Here is a 10,273-nt window from a genome sequence, read left to right on the forward strand (position 1 = left end):
GAAAGTATTGAGTGTGATAACACTTCTTCCTTTAGTTACTCATGCCTGTTGAGTGAATAACCACAGTAACTTAAAATAGGTCATTTAGGTCATCTAATAAAAGCTTCATTAGCAGAAGTCTTTATCTCTTGAAGGTAACTGGAAAAATATTTCTAGAATTTGCTATGAGATCTTGTTGGTTCACACTGTGGGGAATTTCCTGGGTGAAATCTAAAACTGGCGCCCATTTTTGGAGGGCTGGGATGAACTGCAAGAAGAGGCGGGCAACTTCTGTTTGGTAGGTGGCAGGTTTTAAGGAGGAAGGAAACTGGCTTACAAGACTTCTTTTGGGTGGCTGCAAGACTAGTAGATCTCCAAACCTGCCTACCAGAGTCTTAGAAGTTTATATGGGCCTTAACTGGGTTCAGCCACATCTACCATTGTCTACCATTCAAGTGATCTCACCAACACATTGCTCTTTCAAGGCTGCATCCTTGGAAATGGCTCCAGCTATGGGAAAGGAGTAATGGAATGTGCATTCCAAGGACAGGGAGGGAGTGAGGAACCTCAAATTGCCTGGGCCCAAGTCCCAGGTCAACCTGCTATCATAACGTCTCAGTTATGTCCTCCAACAGATCTTAGGATGTTTTTAGGGATGGAAGCATCACAATGGCGTGCAATAGCTCATTCCAGTTACTACTGTTAATTGGATTGTGTGGTAGTAAGCATTCATTCGTAGTTTTCTTTCTTTCCTGTCCTGGGCACAGATTCCCCTGTGAGTGGGATACACTTCCTGCCACACCGACTTTGGTGTTGTCCAAGTGGCTTGTGATCGCAATGGAAAGAGGAGAGAAGCCGCGGTATGTGAGGTCCGAGTAAATTTCCTCCGGCCATCTTGCACTTCCGCTCCCCACAAGGAGAAGAGCTTTCCTGAGGTAGGCATTGTTCTTTCACCCTGAATTCTGGATACAGAGACTCATGGAGCGGATCTGAAACCCAACTGCTTACTGGAGCCAAGAGCAACTTAACTGGCCAGGTGAGCTTAACCCATTCAGCAGAGCCACAGACAACATGAAGATTCCTGAATGAGAAACGAATGTTTGCTGTTGTAAACCATTGAGATTTTGAGATAGTTGTAGCTTCCTTACTGAAGGAAATCTGACTAACGCAAAGGTACTATGCTAGGGGCTTGTGTTATTTCAATCTTACAGAAATATTATACTAAACTAGTCTAACAATATAATTAATAAAACAAAATATATAATTATTAGGTTAAATATCATAAGTGTTATAATATTAATAGCTCAAAGATATAAATAAAGAGACAGGGCTTAGCAAGATTTAAAAATTTAACCTATATCATGCAGATAACCAGTAGTTTAACTGAATTTGGAGTCCAAATTGTGTCTGAATCTAATAGCAGTGTTCTTTCCACTCCTTCCAATATATTAAGGAAGTGTATGTGTGGGGTCTTAATTGCTTTTTCTTGTGTCCATTAAAAACCTATGATCAGATATGTTTCATGCCTCGAGGGCTAGAAGTTTTTCTATATTTGGAAAAAGAGATTTTAGCTTTTTGAATCAAACAGCACTTTCTGAGTACGGCTGTACATACGAAGGTGTGTGCAAATGCATACATTTTGGCTCCTGGTGAATTATAAAATAAAAATGTGCATTCAAGTTACTTTAAAAATGCAGTCCGTGTTCGAGAATAATGTGTGGTAACCATATGCAGTAAGTAGAGATGAGATGAGAACATCATTCTGTTACACTTACATTAACTCTAATCACACTTGGTAGTTGATAGTCTTATGAGAGCTGCCAACTAACATTTTAGGTAAATGAATAGTGAGGATATATAGCCTTCAGAAAGCGGGCCCCTTTCCTGTCAAATAGGTAATTACAGAGGCTATGACTCCATTAGGAAAATGGTGGTCAATCAATGTAAACCCTAAGAGCTCAGATCTTTTGTAATTGATTGAGAGATTCAGTGACTTCAGTGCAATTGCGTTTCAAATGTAAGAAGCCAGTATTTGGCCAGATGGCTGCCATGAATTCCAGAGGGAATTTATGAATTTTAATGAGAGCAGTGGCTACACAGTTTCAGTCATATGTGTTAATACTGAATGAAATATGCAGATCAATACTGAAACTGCACCCTGGGGTATCGAAGCTTTCATTCGTTATATCCTAATATTCATATTTGTTTCTGCAGGTATGCAATTGCTTATCATACCAAGGTTTGGAGAAACTTGTTAATGCAAATCACAGTTGATACTTGGAATTATAGTCTACTTCTTACTTCTTCTGAGATGACCATTACATAGTTCAGGGTAATTTAGAGGTTCTGTTTCAGAGGTGTTCAGTTTGTGCAAATGAGAGACTTGAAGTTTATTCATCCACTCAACAGATCCCATAAGGTTAATGTGAATAAGGTGCAGGAATTGGGGATGATTCATAGAGGAAGTATACATGGTTGTGTCCTCAAAGAGCTTAAAAATCAAATAGAGGCAGAGAGAAATACATGTATATTTTTAATGATTACAGTCCTAGGATGGAACTGATAGGTATCCTAAGAGAGGCACAGATAAAGCAGTAGTTCTACTTGGTAACTAGGTTAACCTATTGTGGGTAAATAAGTACATGCTAATAAGGGCAAAGTCTTTCACTTCTGGTAATGTCACTCTAGGTAATCCTAACCAACATTCTGAACAGAATTACAAGAACAGTTGGACACTATTTCTTGTAAAGATTTACTTATTGATGTGAGAGAGAGAGAGCATGAAAGGGAAGAACGATAGGGAAAGAGGGAATCCCAAGCGGAATGAGCACAGAGCTGAACTCGGGGCTTGGTCTCATGACCCGGAGATCATGACCTGAGCCGAAATCAGGAGTGGGCTGCTTAACTGACTGAGCCACCCAGGCGCCCCTCAGTTGCGCACCATTAAAGAAACATGTTTGTGAAGGTATAGAAGAGCCAGAAATATCTTAAAGGGTTGTGGGGCCAAGAGTCAGGTGAGGGCTGATATTCAGAGAAATAAGCACAGCATTCAGGTGGTTTGCAAAGATTTGCAGGTTATTGAAGAGATGATCAAAATGCTAAGTATTTTTGACAGCCTTGTGGGGCTAAGAGGACAATAGTGGGGCTCCAGGAGGAAAAACCTCCCACTTTGTGCTTTAGGTTTGGACCCTGATGGGCACCACATTCCAGGAGTAAGGATGACAGGGAAACAGGTCAGTCCAGCATTGAGTCTAGTGGGAGGCCCAGAAAAACTCAATTCCTAGTAGAGGAAGGCTATTTCTGGTGCCTCAAGGTATGTGGTATAAGCAACAAAGATTCCTTTCTGAAGGAACATAGTATCACTGGAGGTTTAAAATGATTAAAACAAAACAAAACAAAACAAAACAAAACAAAACAAAACAAAACAGAAAAACCAATGTCTGTCACATGGTAACACTTGACCTGGAACACTGGGCAACAAATTGATATGAGTGAGACAAGGCAGGATTAGCAAATATTTAACAATAACTAAGCTTAGTGTATTCCAAATATAAAAGGCAAGCTTGAAAATTTTCAGAGTTGGAAATGATAGAAAGATATGGAGAAATTTTAAAAAGAAAAATTCTTTTTTAAAATAAAAAAAAAGATATTGTTTATTTATTTATTTGAGAGAGAGAGAGAGAGAGAGAGAGCATATGAGCAGGGAAGAAGGGTAGAAGGAGAGGGAGAAGCAGGCTCCCTACTGAGCAGGGAGCCCAATGTGGGACTTGATCCCAGGAACCTGGGATCATGACCTGAGTGGGAGGCAGCTGCTTAACTGACTAAACCACCCAGGGAAAAAGAAAAGTTCTAAAACTATGAATTAAAAATCTGAGTGGTGATATTTGCTTTAAAATAATCTATTCAAAAAATAATTTAATTAGCTATGCATTTATATTTGGTATAATCTTCTCATTATGTACTGTATTTCACAATAAAAAGTATAAAAGACATGGAAGAGCTAACAGCATATGTTTTTGTCAGATTCCAAAGAATATGTTAAATCTATGAACTTATTGTTTTCGTCAAACTTTTGTGGCAGTCTTAACAGATAGATGATATTATTTCACCACCCAGATGGGAAAACAAGACAGCTAAAAGAGTTTAAGGTCACATAGCTGGGAAATAGCAGAGCCAGGTTGCAAGCCTAGATTTGCCTGACTTCACCCTGAGCTCTTAGCTCTATGTTAGTAAAGGCTTAAGAAACCCCTTGGAGGGATGCCTGGGTGGCTCAGTCGATTAAAGCTCCTGCCTTCAGCTCAGGTGATGATCCTGGGGTCCTGGGGATCGAGTCCCGGATCGGGCTCCCTGCTTCTTCTGCCTCTGCCTGCTGTTCCCCCTGCTTGTGCTTTCTCTGTGACAAATAAATAAATAAAATCTTACAAAAAGAAGTCCCTTTGATGAGGAATTGTTTCTGATGATTATGTTCAAAACGATGTTGCTATGGCTAAATCTTCTGCTCCAGTTACTGATGCTACTAATTCTTGAAGAGATGGTAATCCTACTCTGTTGGTATTATTCTCAGCCGAGAGATTTCCACGACAAATTGACTGGGCCTTCTAAACAGTTTCTTTACGGCCTAAGCATGTCCCTGGCGTGGGGATAGGGGGCAGTAGGTCCCAACTGATGGAAAGTTTCATTTCTCTTTCTCTCCTTTGATTCCAAGGAGGAAGTAGCCCTCTTTCCATATTGCTCTCTAGCTCCATGGTTATTTTTTTTCTGGTGTCTGGTTGCTTTTTTCTGCCATTAGGTACTTTGTCTCTCAGAAGGCATTCCTCCCACCCCACCTCTTAATTCACAGTGCTCCTTCTCCACTCCCCATCAGAGCTTGGAACTCCAGGGGATTCTGGGAGAAACAGATTTTGCCATGCTATAGAAAAAAAAGTGTTTTCTAGTTTTCTCCAGGGTGATGGGCACCTTACAATTTTGTAACTGATGCCATCTACATGATCGTTCCAAAAAACAAAGTTGTATTCAGAAATCATTTGAATTTTTTATTCCTAGATATAGAAGAGGCTGGTATTTTTAGTTCTCACCTCTCTGGTTTAAAAAAAAAAAAAAGTTTTCCTTGCTAGGCACTCTGCCACACACCATGAACAATGAGGCTCTGCTCTAACCCACATAAGTTCCATTGACAGCTGTTTGGGTCTTTCAGTGACTTAGTATTCAGTAAAACAAAATAAAACCACACTGTCCAGGCCCTGGTAATCAGTGCCCTACTGTGCTAGCCACATGCATCTGATTCTCTCCAGCCGTGCACATCACATTACACAAATAATGTTAAAAATGAAATGGGGCATATTCAGGGGCATGGGGGCCGGAATCCACATGAGAAGAATTGATTCAAGGAACTGGGCATGTGTATAGTGGAGAAGCGAGAACAAAAGGAGTGGGATGGCCCTCTCGGCTATGATGGGGCGTCTGCCAGGTGGTAGGTGGAGGGAGATTGTTGCTGACTGTGATTAGATTGTAGCACATGTACAGAGGGCGATGTCCTGCACAGGGAGTGGGCTGCCTTCAGAGCCGTGGGCTCTGTCAGTCAAGGTGTTGAGTCACTGGATGGTTAAGGACGTTAGACACAGTGTTCTTGCATTTGATCATTTGTGGACTCCTTCCAGAAGTCAGCAGCTACTGTTTCCAAAGGAAATGTTTCTGAACTTTAATCAGTTGATAGGCTACTTTTTAGACCATGGCCCACTAGTAAGTGGGAGTTGTTCATAAAAACTTTTGTGTTTCCTGTGATTAGGAAATAATGGGAAGAATTTTGCGGAGGCTAACCATATATAATTCTACATCACTGTCATAGCAAAGGAATCTAAGGCTGGACTGGTGTTCGAAGTTTCCAAGCATCGCATAACTTGAGGCTCGCCGGAAAAGAGCACGGAGTTTCAATGTATTTATTTCCTTGTCCTTGTTAGACAGGTGTCTTTATTTTTTGTTACTTCTCTTGCTAAGCTGTGTAGGTGTCATGGTATGCCATGCGGGGTGTGTAAGAAGTCACTTTGCAGTCGAGTCAATAAATGATGTGGCAGGGATCACTTTAACCCAGAATTTGATCAAGAATTTGTTGTGCTTTGAGTGTTGTGTGGGGAAAGGAGAGACAAGATGCTTTGAGGCATTGTTTTCTGAAAACTGGTATTGAGTAAAAACAGGCTTTCACTTACCAGAGTAAGTCTTTTAATAATGCAAAAGTGGGAAGAGCTCCGAGCTCTCTGATTTCTGCTTTTCTGATCTCTTTGGTGGTAGAGCTTAGAGAGGCTTGGTTTTCCCAATCAGTTTTGTCTCAGTAATCTCTGACTTCAGAGACAGCAGTAACAGAACTAAATGGGCAGAAATAAATTCCCCCAAGAACCATTTCAATTTGTAAACCTTTGGTAAGCAGTTTAGCACTCGGATCTTCAACCCTGGAGGAATCATATCAGGGTTTATTAAACCTAAGTCACAAAAGAGAGTCTTAGATCTGCAAGGTTTTATTTGAAGACAAAAGCGAAGATAGTGGGAGAGAATAGACCTCTGATTCCTACTGTAGAACAAACACCATTGAAGGTTTTGTTTTTAAACTTAATCACAGCATAAAAGAGAGATAATTCATCTTAAGTTTTGGGATTTTATTTTATTTTTACCTTTCTCTTACCTGAAGTCTTGAGCTCCTTGCCATCTTAACCATATACTCCTGAATAGGTAGATTTGCACAATGGAAGAGTAATTATTTTTTCCAGGACAGGAAAAAAAGAGTTAGACAGGGAAATGTGGCTTCCTTTGACCATATTACCTGATTCCTGTGCCTCTCCTGATTGAAAGATCCACATTTTGCATTTGTAATGTGCAAAACACAAAGGTTTCAGATCAAAGTTTCTGGTAGTTGAAAATACTTCTTGTGTCTGATCTCTTGGCTTTTTTTCCCCCTTTTGAAATTTCCACCATTTACAGTGTAGCTTCAATGATTACAAGCTCTAGAATGGCTGCTTTTATACTCAGGTTTTGGATATATCCTTTCGTACTTGTATATGTATTAAGCAATACAAGCAATTCAGAATCTTGGCAAAGGTTCCTCCTTAAAATTATTCCCCAGAAGTATAAATGAGAGAGGAGAGGAGGATGGGAGAGAGAGGGAAGAGGGTGATGGATAAATCCAAGGGGAAAGATCGAGGTTTTCAAAAATAAATTGCAATAAACTGCAAATTTGGGGGCTCTGTTTAGTATTGTTAAACTTCTTGTTGAGGCCTATCGCCACATCATTGTCTTCATTTTCAGCAGGTCTGTCAGCTGGGATCCTACATTTAATAAACAATATAGAGTGGTAACCATTTCCTTTGAGATAGTTTTGTAGACTCCAGGAGTGATCAGATGCAAGGGTATTTTTTTTTAAGGCTCATTTATATAGATGAGGCAAGTCAAAATGACAGGGATATATGAAGAACAATATGAAAAACAATCCTCTCTTGTAAGCACTAGATGGTCCTTTATAAAAGAAGTTTCTGATAGTGAATTTATAGCTGACCTGCTCAGGCCCATCTAATCACTTTAATGCTTTAAAAAATGTCTCCTTCTTTCTATATTTTGAAATAATTTCTGGCCTACGTTTAAGAGCTTGAAGACTGCTGCTGAGTTCTTATGACACACCAGCCAGTATGCTAAGCACGTTGACATGAATTACATGTCATAGGTTCTGTTATTATTTTGACTTTATAGATGAAGTCACTGAGAGCTGGAGGGGCGAAGTCGCTTAGGAGCCTAGGGACGGACGCTAGAGCTGGCGCGTTCAGGAACGGGGACGGGGGACTAGCCAATGGGACTTCGGAGCACGTGAGCACGCTTCATCTCTCTGCTCTACCACCTCGTGGTCCTTTGTTTCACTGACCCCTTCATGGACACTGGGGAAGGTGGAGTATATATTCTATACTTTTATATATGTGTGCAGTATATACACAGGCATAAATAATACTTTTTTTTTTCATGGTATTTCCTCTCACATCTTATGAATTTGTCTTTTGGAGAATGATTTTTCTTCTTTAGTTATGGGCTAGGTGCACTTTTTAATAAAACTAGACAAATAAATGTTGTCTAGATTCCTTTCCGGCAAGTGGAATCTGTCAGTGCCAAAAAAGAAGAGTTGTTTCATCTTCCCTTTATGGCCTTCGTATTCCCCCAGGAGTTCCTTGGGCTTGCTCCCCTCACTGGCAGAGACGAGCAGGAAGACTTCACTAAACACAAACAAGGACAGCATTTAATTTTGAGATCACTTGTGGCTGGGAACTATGATTAGATTGTGCTCTGGCACACGCTTTGGTGTTAGCTTATGCATGCCTGTGTGTATGTACTTATGTGTTTTTCACAGAGCAGACATTTTGCGTATTTTCTTGGTTCCAGACAGATGCAAGTGTGTGTACACAGTCAAGCATGCTTACTCCTTTCTTCAAGAAGCTCGTCGATAATATGCGGTCTCTTTGTTATCTGTATTCTCTTGAACAATACAAACTCAAAAAAAAAAAAATGATCATTTTACTTTCCAGTCTTATATCTAAATTCTTTCTAGAGGATTTTTGTTTGTCTCCCTAATGTGACCTCAGTTTTCCCACCTTCCATCTCCTAGAATTTTTATTGTTTTCTGCTTGAATTTCCCAGTGTTTGTTTCTTTTTATTTAATGTTACTCTCTCCCTCTCCCCAGGCCATTTCATAGTTCTTTGAGTCTCTTCTTCCTCTTCCCTTCCCCTTGGTAACTCCTGTTTATTTTTTAAAACTCAGCTTGGGCAATCTCTTTTCTAGAGAACCTTGTACCATTTCGCTCCTACCAGCTTTGCTCAGACTAAGCTGGGTGGCTGTCCCTGTCTGGGCCCCACAGTATCCCAGATATAGAATAGCTATCTCTGTCGTAGTTATTCTAATGCCATTTGATTTCCCCTCTAGACTCTTGACTTCTTGAGTGCACTACTCTGTTTTTCTAATGTCCATGGTCCCAGTGCATAGCAAAGTAAGAACGGTAGGTGTTGGTGAATGTTTGTTGCATGAATGAATATTTATAAACATAGCCCTCATGTCCACTCAGCCTCTTCTCTTTCAGAAGTCCTTTCTTTTCTGACCTCCTATGGCATGTACAAATGGTACCATTTACTCGGGAATCAATCAGATGTTCCTTTGGAAATCTCCCTACCATTACTGCTCTTTGAAACCTGTCGTGTTATTTAATGTTTTCCCTCTGTTTTCAACCAGCTTTTGAGCTCTTTGGTTGTGAAGGAAGGATTTTATAATTCTGGGTGTCCTCAGTACCCCCCCAATACTGCTTTATATATGTTATCTTCTTTTCTAAAAAAGATTTATTTATTTATTTATGAGAGTGAGCGAGTGCGAGCGTGAGCAGGGGTAGGGACAGAGGGAGAGGCAGAGAATAACAAGCATGTTCTGGGCTGAGCTCAGAGCTTGATGTGGGGCTCAGTCCCACAACCCTGAGATCATGACCTGAGCTAAAATCAAGAGTCAGATGCTCAATGACTGAGTTACCCAGGTGCCCCTGTATATATTATCTTCCTGATAATACTGGTTCATGAATTGTTAAAGGCTTCAAAAAGCAGTGAACAAGAGCTCCCTCCAAGACACAGATGTCATGGCCATTGCCTTTCCAACCTCCGTTTCCTCCAGCATTGGGTACATTGGGTAATAACAGGGACTTCAAAGAAGCCCTTTTATTTCTCAAAGGAATCAGGAAATTCACAGTGAGAGATTTTAGTTGCTTTCGTAGAGAAAGATTAAATACAGTGACTGTGGAAATCTCCATTTTTAAGCCTCAGTTTCTTTCATAGTAAAGCTGGTATAATAGATGATATATTTCCCTGATAGGGTTGTGGTGAAGGGCCTTAAGATAATGTGTGCAGAGCAAGTGACAGTGCCTGGAACATGGAGATTCATCAGTAAACGTGGGCCATTATTATGGTGAGCATTCACTTGGGTGCGATCACTTGGAGTCCCATGGAAAATAGCCACATGGAGCTTATTCGGTGGGCCCATCTGTTGTTGTTATTATTATTATTATTACAAATAATAAGAAACACACACAGTGCTTTCTGTGTTCTGGTATTCTTCCAAGTGCTTAATTGACTTATATTGACATATATTGACTCCTCAAAAATTTCCAACAGCCCTATTAGATACATTTCACTATCTCCATTTCAGAGATGAAGCCATTAAAGCACCAGATATCGTCCAGTGATACAGCTACAAAGTGGCAGAGCTGGAACTTGAGCCCACACTCTTTGGTTA

Source organism: Enhydra lutris, unplaced genomic scaffold, assembly GCF_002288905.1.
Source record: "Enhydra lutris kenyoni isolate GAN:26980312 unplaced genomic scaffold, ASM228890v2 scaffoldscaffold70, whole genome shotgun sequence".
In the NCBI taxonomy this organism is placed as follows: Eukaryota; Metazoa; Chordata; class Mammalia; order Carnivora; family Mustelidae; genus Enhydra; species Enhydra lutris.